At 41.0% G+C, this 12,084-nt stretch overlaps 1 protein-coding gene across 1 annotated transcript in view; it reads left to right on the top strand.

The window, feature by feature from the left end:
• Positions 1-5,852: 5,852 nt before the first annotated feature.
• LOC115222855 (serine-rich adhesin for platelets-like) overlaps positions 5,853-12,084 on the top strand; it is a 24,867-nt gene continuing 18,635 nt past the window's right edge. Inside the window, exon 1 of the mRNA XM_029793202.2 lies at positions 5,853-6,453. The gene's annotated coding sequence lies outside the window, so the exon portion shown is untranslated. The remainder of the gene's footprint in view (positions 6,454-12,084) is intronic.

The following is a 12,084-nucleotide window of genomic DNA, read 5'->3' as shown; positions in this document are numbered from 1 at the left end:
CCAATATACGCATCATGACTGATAAGGGTACAGTTTTTTGTAATGAAGTAATGTTCTCATTCATCTATTTAAAAATGCGTAAGAAACAGCTGTAAGGAGCTGATAATTATCCATCTTCTGTTATTATACGTGATCATATATATATATATATATATATATTATATATATATATATATATATATCTATATATATATATATAGAGGAGAGAGAGAGATAGAGAGAAGAGAGAGAGAGAAGAGGTGGCAGGGGAGAATTCACGAAAAAACAAAAGACGAAGACAGGTGGTGTAGAAAACAAATAGATGTATTAGTATAACGCTCGGCAATTGAAAAAGTATTTTACATTTCGAGCCTACGCTCTTCCACAGAAAGAAACAAGGAGACAAAAAATGTGTGTAGTGGCTACCGTGTGTGGTGTGTGTGTGTGTTTAATTAGTTTGAAGCTAGAGATATTTCTTTAATAATACCCTGAGGTTGATAATGTTTTGCTTCGTTCGTTGAGTTCCTATTTGATACGCTTTATATAATAACTTAGATATGTTTCGACCAAAGATTGGTCCAGGCCATGTCTAACTTAATAGCATCACCTGATAGGATTGGCTAAATTCTTTTTAAGTCAAGTTTTGTGGCATCATGGTCCATTCGAGTAGGGAGTTCTTGTTGAGTGGGTTGTATGCAGGTATGGGTGGCTTATCTAGTATTCCTTGAAGAAATTAGTCCAGATTCCGTTTAAAGGTGATGGGATCCTTTTCCTCTTTGATCAGTTTTGGGACAATGTTAAATAGGGCAGGGCCTGTTGAGGAAAAGAAATTGTGTTACAGTGTATTTATGTGTGTGATCCTGAATTGGGTAGGGGACGCATGGCCCGTGGTCCTAGCCTTGGATGAATTTTGAAGCTAATGTTGAAGTCGTTTGAGCAATGCTGGTGGTATATTCTCCACATCGCGCAAATGATGTCTCGCTCACGGCGGCGCTGGAGAAAATAAGGTTTCAATGCTTTAAGGTGGTCCCAATAATCGAGATCAGTCATGCCATTAATTCTTTTAGTGAATGACCTCTGGAGTGATTCAATTTTCTAAATGTTTTGTTTTGTATTAGGAGACCACAGGGGGCAGCAGTATTCGAGGTGTGGCCGTACAAAGGATGAGAAAAGAGGAATGATGACACCTTGTTCTCTGGACCAGAAGGTTCTTAGGATCCAGGAGACCATCCTACGAGCTATATCGACCTCAATGTTGATTAGGGCACTCCAACTGAGATTGTTATCAACAGTTACTCCTAGGTTTCCTGTATTGTTAGATGCTGTGAGAGGTTCCCCTGAAGGAAAAGAGTATCACTGATTTAGCATAGTTTTTTTTTTCCAAATTGCTTCAGCTCAAATTTTCCCTCGTTCAGTTGCATTTTGTTTTTGTCTACCCATTGTTTCACAGCATAGAGATCAGACTGGAGGTCAGTTCGGTCTTCTTCTTCATTGATAATTTTCTGGAGTTTAAGAGTCATCAGCGAGTATTTTCACTTTGCTGTGTTTTATCACGCTGGAAAGGTCGTTTATGTTGACTATAAAGAGACGGGACCTGAGGGACACTACTGGTGACTTTTGCTGGGCTGAAGTGGATTCCATCGATCACAACATGTTGTGTTCTGTTCTCCAGGAAATACTCAATCCAGTGTAGTAGATTTCCACGGATTCCAACATTTGACAATTTGGACTAGGATATTATGGTTGACTCTGTCGAACGCTTTACTGAAATCAAGACATATGACATGAGAGTTCGAACCTGATATCATCGATGTGGTGTAAGAGCTGTGTTAGACAGTCCCTGCCGCAGCGAAAGCCATGCTGGTTTGAATTTAGGAGATTGTGACTCTCCAGGAAGCCAGCTATCCTTGATCTCACCACCCTTTCAAACACTTTAATGATATGGCAGATTAGATGATAGTTGATTGCGAGGGATCTGTTTCCCTGTTTGAAAACCGGGATGACAGACTGGGATAAGAATTGTTTCGGTATACAACCTGGGTCGAGGGAATTTCTCCAGATGTTGGTTCGAGAGACTGCAAGTTAGTGTCGACATTCCTTCAGGAGACTGGCGGGGAATCTATAGTGTCGACATTCCTTCAGGAGACTGGCGGGGAATCTATCAGAGCCTGGAAATATTTTCTTGCCATCCTCAGAAAAGTTTTTTCTCTGCATAATACATACTTACATATGTGTTATATATATATATATATATATATATATATATATATATTATATATATATATTATATATATATATATATATATATATATATATTTCGGAAAGTTGCGTCTTTGGATGTGCAAACATTTATCTTTTTAACATAAAGAGTGAATCGGAAAAATTAAATAATCGCTTTGGTTTATCCAAACTTTTAAATGAGCGATGAGTTGGTAGAAGGGTAAGTAGGGGCGAAATGCTCAGCAGCCTTTATTCTGCCTTTGTGTTCTGAATTCAAATTCGGCTGAGGTCGACTCTGCTTTCATCCTTTCAGGGCCGATAAAATAAGTTCCATTTGATCGCTGGCTTTGACGAAGTCGACTTACCCACCCGCTTCCCAAACAATTTCAGACCGTGTGCCATTAGTAGAAAAGATTAACTTGATTAAGGAACTGAAGAATCATTGTCGTTTTAAGGAAATTCAACACTTGGACAAAAGTGCAATTTTTGAAGAAATAGGGGTTCCTAGAACCTCTAGTTTAGAGAAGAAAAATACGCAGCAAACTTCAAGGTTCTTGTGAGAGGAAAATACCCGCCACCCATTTGTAAACGACTCCTAAAACCCTTGAGATTTTAAGCGTTATGCTGGGTTAAACCTATCTGTGAGCTTATTCAAATAAGAAGTCTTGGCTGGTTCTAAAGCTGTTCCATGCTTGCTTTACAGGTTTCGTTTTGCTTCGCTGTAGAAACGGACGGTGTCAAGGGTAATATTTCCAGCATGACATTCCTCCTTTCAGACGAGGCAACAAATCCCTTTTGTGCTTCATTGGTCTTTTTGATCTTGTGGAGTGTGAAATATGTCCCAAAAGAGTGCAACTTCTTTACTACAACCAATGGATTAAGATGTGATAGATAACTTCAAGGTATATGCACTGAGAAAGACTTTGAAGCAATTCAACTTTGAAGCATTTCGATACATCTGTAGTTAGAGACTCTGGAAAAAGTTCAACGTTTACAGATCCTTTGGATAACTGTGGAAACCTTCAGGTATGAACAGAGTTTGGAGAAACGGACGGCGAAACTGTGTCAGCGATTTTACACGTTTCCTAACAGCAGAAAGTGTGCATCAAGCAAGAAATGGTGACACTGGAAAATGACGAAGGGTTTGAACAAGTCGTAGATGGTGTCGTTGAGTTTCTTGGGCCCCGTCGAGTGAAGATGGTTGACGAGGAGTTGATAATGATATTACAAGAACCACGATATGGAAGCGCCCCCTACCACTAAAGGGTTTGGCCCTTATTGGAGAAAGCTCTACAAGGGTTTGTTGATAATCATCCTAATCATGAATCTAATATAAAAAAATTATAAAGTAGAATTTATTATGAGTTGTGTTCTTACACTGAGCTGTGTGTCAAACAGATATCGATAAGTTCTTGCGGCAGATATTGAAGATGATGATGATAATCGGCAAGACAGAACCTAGTGCCTCTTCCAGTGACTACCTTGGAACCACCTGCCAACAATAGTTAACGTTTTGGGGATGTGATTACGTAAGCCAGTATGATGTTAATATACACTTATATATAGACTGGGATTTTTCTATTAAATAAATAAGCAAATAGGTAATTAAATAGCTGTTGTATTTATGGATGTTTCAAGAATTAATATTTCAGCCCATAAATATGATTAGATTACATTTTTTTAATCTTTGGGAGAAAAACATTTGATTAGCAGAAACATATCTCCATAATATATCCATACACATACACACATATATATTATACACATATATATTACACACACACACACATATATATATAATATATATATACATACACATGCATATATATATTATACACACACACATATATATATATGCATATGTTTGTATGTAGTATGTATGCATGCATATATGTATGTATATATATATGTGTGTATATATTTAGAATTAAAGGCAATAGGTTAACAGGAGAAATTTTATATATATATATGTTTACATACACACATATACACATATGTGAGTGTGCGTGTATATATATATATATATATATATATATATATATGTATATTAATCTGTATATATAATATATATATATATATAATAGCATTATGTATACCAGTTTTACTATGTGCGTGTGTGTGTGTGCATATATATATATATATATACACACACACACACACACACATATGGTGGCTGTAAGTTTAACAGTTAAGTGCACCCCCACAATTTGCAGATCTCAATTTAACACCGCCACCACCGCCGCCACCACCACCTTAGTCACAACTTCCACTACCGACACCACCACCACCACCACCAACACAACTACAATCACCGCTGCATCCATTTCCCTACCCCCCCCCCCCCCCCCGCCGGATCCCTCCCACCACTATTATCAGCACCGCCACTCCCTCCCCCCTCCCCCCGCTCACCATTTATCGGCAGCAGAAGCAACAGAGTCCGCCAGCAACCTACTGCAACAGCAGCAGCAGCAGCAGTTGGGTTGCCCCCACCCCAGGCCGCCACCCTCCACCACCGTCAACATCAGCAGCCAACCTCCACCCCCCACCACCGACACTAATGCTGGTGGTGGCGGTGGTGGTGGCGGTGGTAGTGTGGGCGGCGTGTTGTTATTTTTTTATTTTATTTCATCTACTTTCAGCTCACGAGCTGTGGCCATGCTGGGGCACCGCCATTTATTGTTATTATTTGTTGTTGTTATTGTTGTTTAGCCCCAGGGTGGCCTCGATCCAGTATGACCTAACATCAAAAATATTTCCAGCCGTGACCATCCCGCTTTGTTGATTGAAACATACGATCATATAACACAACGCTTCCTTTTGCAAGTCGGCCGCGCGCGTGTGTGTGGGGGAGATTTAGTTACTATTTCTAGCATATCGAGAGGTCACTTACAGGCACCTCCGTCGGCACACGCCGCTGATGGTTGTAGTGGTGGTGGTGGTGGTGGTGGCGATGATGTAGTCTGCGCCGCTGCTGGCGGTGGTGTTGCTTCTGTTGAGGCTGTTGGTGCTGGGGATGATGATGATGATGATGGTGCTTACTGCTGGTGGTGGTGGTGGTAGTGAGCGAAGTGCTGCTCCTGCTGCTGCTGCTGCTGCTGTGGCTCCTGCTGCTACCATCGTCGTCGTCGTCGTGGCAGCCGGTTTACGTGAGCCTCGTCAGTCGGTGTTCGAAGGTGGAGGACAGCAGAAGGGAACCATAACATTCGTTCGAATCCCCTTCTGTTCATCTCGTCTCTCCAGCCCCCTCCTCCTTTTTATGTATACACAACACACAACACACACCACACAACGTATATACACACTTTTACCTGGAGCCACAAACAACCACACACAAATATAATACATTTATATATAATTGGGGCCACATATTGACGCACAAAACAGACTTCTATGTTTGCAAAAAGATCTTTGACTTTGTAATACAGGTACGTTTGAAATACACACGCACGTGCACACGTTATACACGCAGAAACAACACACACGCAACTTGGTATATGCAGATATTCTTATATATACTCTTGTAAATATACTTTTGCTAAGTTCTACTTATCTATCTATCTATCTATCTATCTATCTATCTATCTATCTATCTATCTATCTATCTATCTATCTATCTATCTATCTATCTATCTATCTATCTATCTATCTATCTATCCATTTGTCTATCTATAATTACATATATGCTTTATACATATATGTATACATAGACATACGTAAAAAAAGTAATTTAAATGGATCTCAGTCGCTTTCGACGCTGAGTAAATCCAGTTGTTCGATCAAGTTGATTACCAATTTCTGTTATTGTGTGAGTGGTTGAGTATTTCGCAGACATTAATAACCTTATCGTAGCCCTCAGATAGAATCATCTGAACACAGAGTGACAAAGGCTGGCCTTTTCACTCATACACACACATATATATAGATACACATACATAGATATAGATAGATAGCCATACACGCATATAGATAGACAGATAGATAGAAACACACACGCATACACACACACGTGCGCATACAGTTAGATATAAACACACACACAAATACACACACGCAGATATACTTTTCACCTTTCTAACACACACACACACACACACACACACTGTATGTAGACCACGTTGACCTTGTAATTGCGATAACAACAACAACAACAGGAATTGCAAGAACTGAAGCAACAGCAGGAAGAAGAAGAACTGCAGCAGTTTGGAGTGGAAGCAACACATTGCAGCCTCAGCAACATCAACAACAACAACATCTGCAGCAGCAGCGAAACAAAAAGAAAAAGCAGAAGTGGCGGTAGTAGCAACGGTTGCGGCAAGAATAAGCGCCACAACATCATCGTAGAATAAAAGAAAAGAATAAAAAGGTGTGTAGAAGAGAAAAGAGAGAAAAGAAGAAGGCAAACTTCCCATCATTAACAACAACTACTACCACCACCACCACCACCACCACCGCAACTACCACCACCACCACCACCACCACCACCACCACCACCACCACCACCACCACCACCGCAACTACCACCACCACCACCACCACCACCACCACCACCGCAACTACTTCACAGCGGTTAATAACAATAATAATCATAATAATTCCTTATTTTCTATTTCTCACGATATATAAATATAAAAGAATATATATATATATATATACATATAAATATATATATAATATATTGAACTTGTAAAACGACGTCTCTTATATATATATATATATTATATACACACACAATAGGTGTATATATTTATATAAAGTAAACAGTCGTACAGACAACAATAACAACGAGAACGAGGATCAGCTCTAACTTTAAACACGGAACAAGAACGAACTTCGAACTACGGAGGTGAAGCGTGAAACGTGTGTTAGTAGTGGTGGTCACTTGCTAGGCGCGCGTGTGTATATATATATATATATATAGATAGATATATATGTTCGCGTGCTCATACGCCAGTGATTTGAGGAAGAGAAGATCGAATTCTGGTTTGTCAAACTGAAAAGTTGAAAGTTCGACGAACTTTTAATATCAACAATACCGACAACAAAAAGGTGGCGAGGAAACCTCGACGTGGTCGCTGGTCTTTGCTAGAAAAAGTAAAAAAGACTCACTCAAACACACAAATATATATATACACATGCTCTTTCACACACTCAGAATAACACACACGCACACACACACACATATATATAAACACGTACCCCGACACACCTTAATGTCTTTGTAAAACACACACGCAAAAAGAAAAGAGGAAAACCATAAGAGAAACAAGGACACGTTTGGTAACGGAGTCCTAGGTACACTGTGCCTGAATCTCGGAAAGAAAAAAAAAGAAAGACGGACGCAAAAGGACGGTTGCGGCTGGCTGGAACCGTCTACCTTGGATACCAAACTCACCTGTGGCTGAACATCAACGACCCGATTAGCGAAAGCATCGCCACCCGTATATATATGAAGACAGGGCTGGAGTACATGTGGTGTGTTTTACAAAAGGACTATTTTCTCAAGAGAGACCCTTAAAACAGAAAGGAAAAAAAAAATCCCACAAAAACCTGTTCAAACAGGTGAGAGACGCCCTTTTTGTTTTCGTTCGCTTTGTTGTGTTTTTATTCATTATTTACCTTTAAATATTTCTTTCTTTCCCTCTGCTCTCTTTTCTCCTTGTCTTTCTTTCTATCTTTCTTTCTTTCTTTCTTTCTTTCTTTCTTTCTTTCTTTCTTTCTTTCTTTCTTTCTTCCTTGCTTCGTTCGTTCGTTTCTTTCTTTCTATCCTTCTCTCTCTTCCTTCATCTCTCTGGCCCCTTCTCTCTCTGTTCCCTTCTATCTCTCTCTCTCTTTTCTGTCTGTCTCCCCCTCTCTAAAGCAGTGTTTTTAGCCTTTTTAAAACTTATTCTGTATTCCCCCTCACCCCACCCATAAAAGCAAAAAAAAAAACCCCTTCTGTTTCTCATTTTGGAGGAGGATTCTGAGAAGACTGAAAACAGGCGGGGGGGGGGGCGACCAAATGGCCATCTCTTATTATAATTAAGATAGTTTTAAAACTTTCAAAACCTATCCAACCCTGACTGGCGAAGAATGAAGAATTATTTTAGAGACGGAAACACTTTTGGCTCTTCTCATTTACAAAGAGGGGGGGGGGAATTGCTTCTCGTTTGTATTTTTTATGAGGGTGAACAATGGAATTCGACAATCTGATAACGCCTGAGTATACCTAAGACGATTTACGGCATTGGTATAACATTAGTCATCATCCTTACCATCAGAGGTTGGGCATTACTGTGTTCGAATCTTAGGACTCGAAGGAAGAGTTGCTCAGTTTCCATGGCGAATAAGGGACTGAGATCTCCACGATCCCTACTGAAGGGGGTCACCAGTCCGTCACAGATGACATTAGTAGACTCCCTTATATTGGTTTCAAATGTTGGCACAAGGTCAGCAAGTTCAAGGGTGGGGTGAAGCCGATTACATCGACCCCTGCACCCCTGTGTTCAACTGAAACTTATTGACCCCGAAAGGGATGAAAGGTAAAGCCCTCGACGAGAGTTTGAACTCAGAACATAAAGACGGACGAAATGCCGCTAAGCATTCTTCCCGACGGGGTAACGATTCTGCCAGCTCACCCTCTTAGTAGCCCTATATTAAAGGCTTACTTTGGTAGAATACCCCTACAAAAATTAATAGAGAGGAGTAAGAAAGAGGTAGAGGGGCAGGGATAGTCACACCCCTGACCCTGGTGCACTGATACGAAAGGGCACGAAATTTCCTCTGTTCTACAATTTCTGTTAAGCTGGTTGTGGTGGTTGTGGTGGTGGTGGTGGTGGTCTTACCCCATTCGTCTTACCCCCTTCTTTCTCGGAAGCTGGAAAACTTTGTTAAGTCGACTGATAACTTAGATATAAGATCGGGAAATTGGGGGACGGAATAATGGACGATATCGACCTTCGGTATTTTGATCGGTATTTTATATCGTCGGGCCCCGAAATGATAAAATGTGAAGTTGATTGCAGTGGGATATGAAATCGGAACCAGAAATAGTACCACAAATCGTTTTGTCAGACCCTATAAAGGGTCAATTTGGCACCCATGGACCCATTTGATCCCTATTTTATTCACAGCTATTCTATTCAATGTTTGAAAAATATTTTTATATAAATAAATATTATTAGAAATTGCATAAAAAGAAATTTTTAAAGTATTTTGTGTTTTGGAGAAATATAAGCAATTTATTGCAGGCAAATGTTAAGAACAAAATCTCATTTGGGCCCCAAGAGCCATATGGACGTCGATTGAGGACCACTGCTTTAACGTGTCGCTCCATTTAATGCTCCTAATCATGGTTCCAAATTTATGCACGGGGCCAGCAGGTTTTCAAAGGAGGGGGGTGGTGAGTCGATTGCATCGTCCCCAGTGCTCAACTGGTACTTATTTTATCGACCTAGAAAGGATGAAAGGGAAAGTAGACCTCGGCCGAATTTGAGCTTTAATGACCCCTAATAATCCTTTCTACCGTAGGCACAAGACCTGAAATTTGGCGGGGAGGAGGTTTGTCGATTACATCGACCCCAGTGTGTAACTGGTACTTATTTCATCGACCCCGAAAGGATGAAAGGCAAACTCGACTTCGGCGAACATTCCTCCCTTCCTGGGCCCTCAGGTCGGCAAATGCGCCCCACCCCCATGGGTGTAGCCAGGATTTCAAGTGAGGGGTTTCTTAATTAATAGGATGGATCCACTATTAATTGCCTAATTACAACTTACTCTTTATTTGTTTCAGTCATTAGATTGTGGCCATGCTGGGACACCGCCTTCAGGAATTTTAGTCGAACGAATCGGTCCCGGGACTTACTTTTTTAAAGCTTGGTATTCTTTCTATCAGGCTCTTTCGTCAAACCGCTAAGTTTACGAGGCCATAAACACACCAACACCAGTTGTCAAGTAGTGATAGGGGACACACACACATTTGGATCCACTTGTCATACACGAGGAATTACCTTGGGTGTTAATTCTATTTGAATTTTATGACATCTGATGGATATACGAGGGGAGGGGGAGAAAAGATCCTGGTTTTAAGGGTCCCGCGAAAGGCCTATTTGGGGGCCCAACCTTCCGAGTTTTTTTACAGGATCGTTGCAATAAGTGTGTGAACCCGAGAGGGGAATATGTTCAATAAAATCGCAATTTATTGTTCCTCCAGTATTTTCTTTTACTCAAAACCAGGAACTTTTCAGCATTTCCACCAAGTTAACAACTTCGTCTTAACCCCTGAGTGCCTTCTAGATATCGAACTGGATTTATTAATCTCTTTTACCTTTTGTTATATATTGTGCGTGTGTGTTTGTATACATACACATATGTATGTATACACACACACACACACACATCTACGATAAGCTTCTCTTAGTTTCCGTCGACTAAAATCACTTGCAAGGCTCACTCAACGAGCCACACAGAAGGACTGAACCGGGAACCATGTGGATGGGAAGCACACTTCCTCTCACACAGCCACTCCTCCTTCATTATAAATTAATTAGTGTGAAACACGAAATTATATTAATGAGGTTTGAGGTCTGTCATGTGAAGCCTCAGAGCTCACGGGGCCGGAGCTTGACCCGGTTTCCCTGGACTGAAATTGAGGTATTCCCTCCCTGAACGGGACGCCGGTCCGTCGCAAGGTTAACTTCCCAACTATCGCTGCAGGGTTCCCTATTTACAGCTGAATGGACTGCGGCAATGTGAAATCAAGTGTTTTGCTCAAGGCCACAACGTACTACCCGGTCAAGGAATTGAAACCACGATCTTACGGGCAGGAGTAATGAAGCCTAACAACATTATAGGTGTATGGGCAGTATTTTCCAGGGTCTTCTGGTAGGGGTCGTATAATTTCGCATCGCGGATCTCTCAAAGTCCATGCTGTTCCGTAAATAATAAACAATAATAATATTTACAGGGGTTTCGAAACCTTTCGGCGACGAGGGCGACCCCAGCTGACTTGCTTAACTTTTAATCACAAAAAAACCTCGGGTGACTTCTGGGTCAAGAAGGTCAGCCGGGGTCACTTTATTGTAATTAGATTTGGTGATGGATGTGGGTGTTTTCATCAAGTGGTCTATGTATTAGTTACCCTTTAAATACAGGAAATTTTGTAGCCTTGAAGATCTGTACACCAGGGGTGACTGCCCACACGATTCTGCTCTTTGCTATTCTTCTGTATATTTATTTTTATGTTTATGTTTTTATTATAAATTAAGATTGTGTTGTCTATACATCAGTGCCATAAAATATATTATGGCTACTCAGTGGCTCTCTTCTCCTGCTGATGTAGCATCCCACAATGAACCTGGTCTCCCACTACGGACATGGTCTGCCTCCACAGAGTTGGTCTCCCATTCCGGATGTGGTTAGGCCCTACAGACGTGGCTTCCAACTATGTACATGGTCTGCCCCTACACAGTAATTTCACTCAAAATGTTCCTGTTTGAGGGAGGGCACGTACCCTACTTAACCCTGGTTATTTGGAGATTCTTTGGTTGAATTCCTGGGAACCTACATCAGTGGTCAACCCGGTATGGTTTATCATTTCCGATAAGGTCAACCCCTACTGATGCGGTTTGTCCCTACAGACGTGGTCTTCTCTCACTGAAGAGATCTACTCCTATGCATTAATCTCATTTAGTAAGGCTCTGAATGAAAGATGAAAGAGGGCACTTGCCTTTGATGGTTAGGGCAACATTGGTTAGCACTGAATATGTGGGGATTCCTTGATGGAATCCCTGGGTGACTTTATCGTTGGTCTCCCACTACGATGCTATCCCTACATCCGTGGTCAGCCCCTACCAACGCTGCTTCCCAAAACGCAACGTGGCCTTCCACAACACACGTTGTCAACTATGA

Source organism: Octopus sinensis, linkage group LG21, assembly GCF_006345805.1.
Source record: "Octopus sinensis linkage group LG21, ASM634580v1, whole genome shotgun sequence".
Lineage (NCBI taxonomy): Eukaryota > Metazoa > Mollusca > Cephalopoda > Octopoda > Octopodidae > Octopus > Octopus sinensis.
The sequence above is the reverse complement of the archived record's forward strand: the minus strand, read 5'-3'. Positions and strand labels throughout refer to the sequence as shown.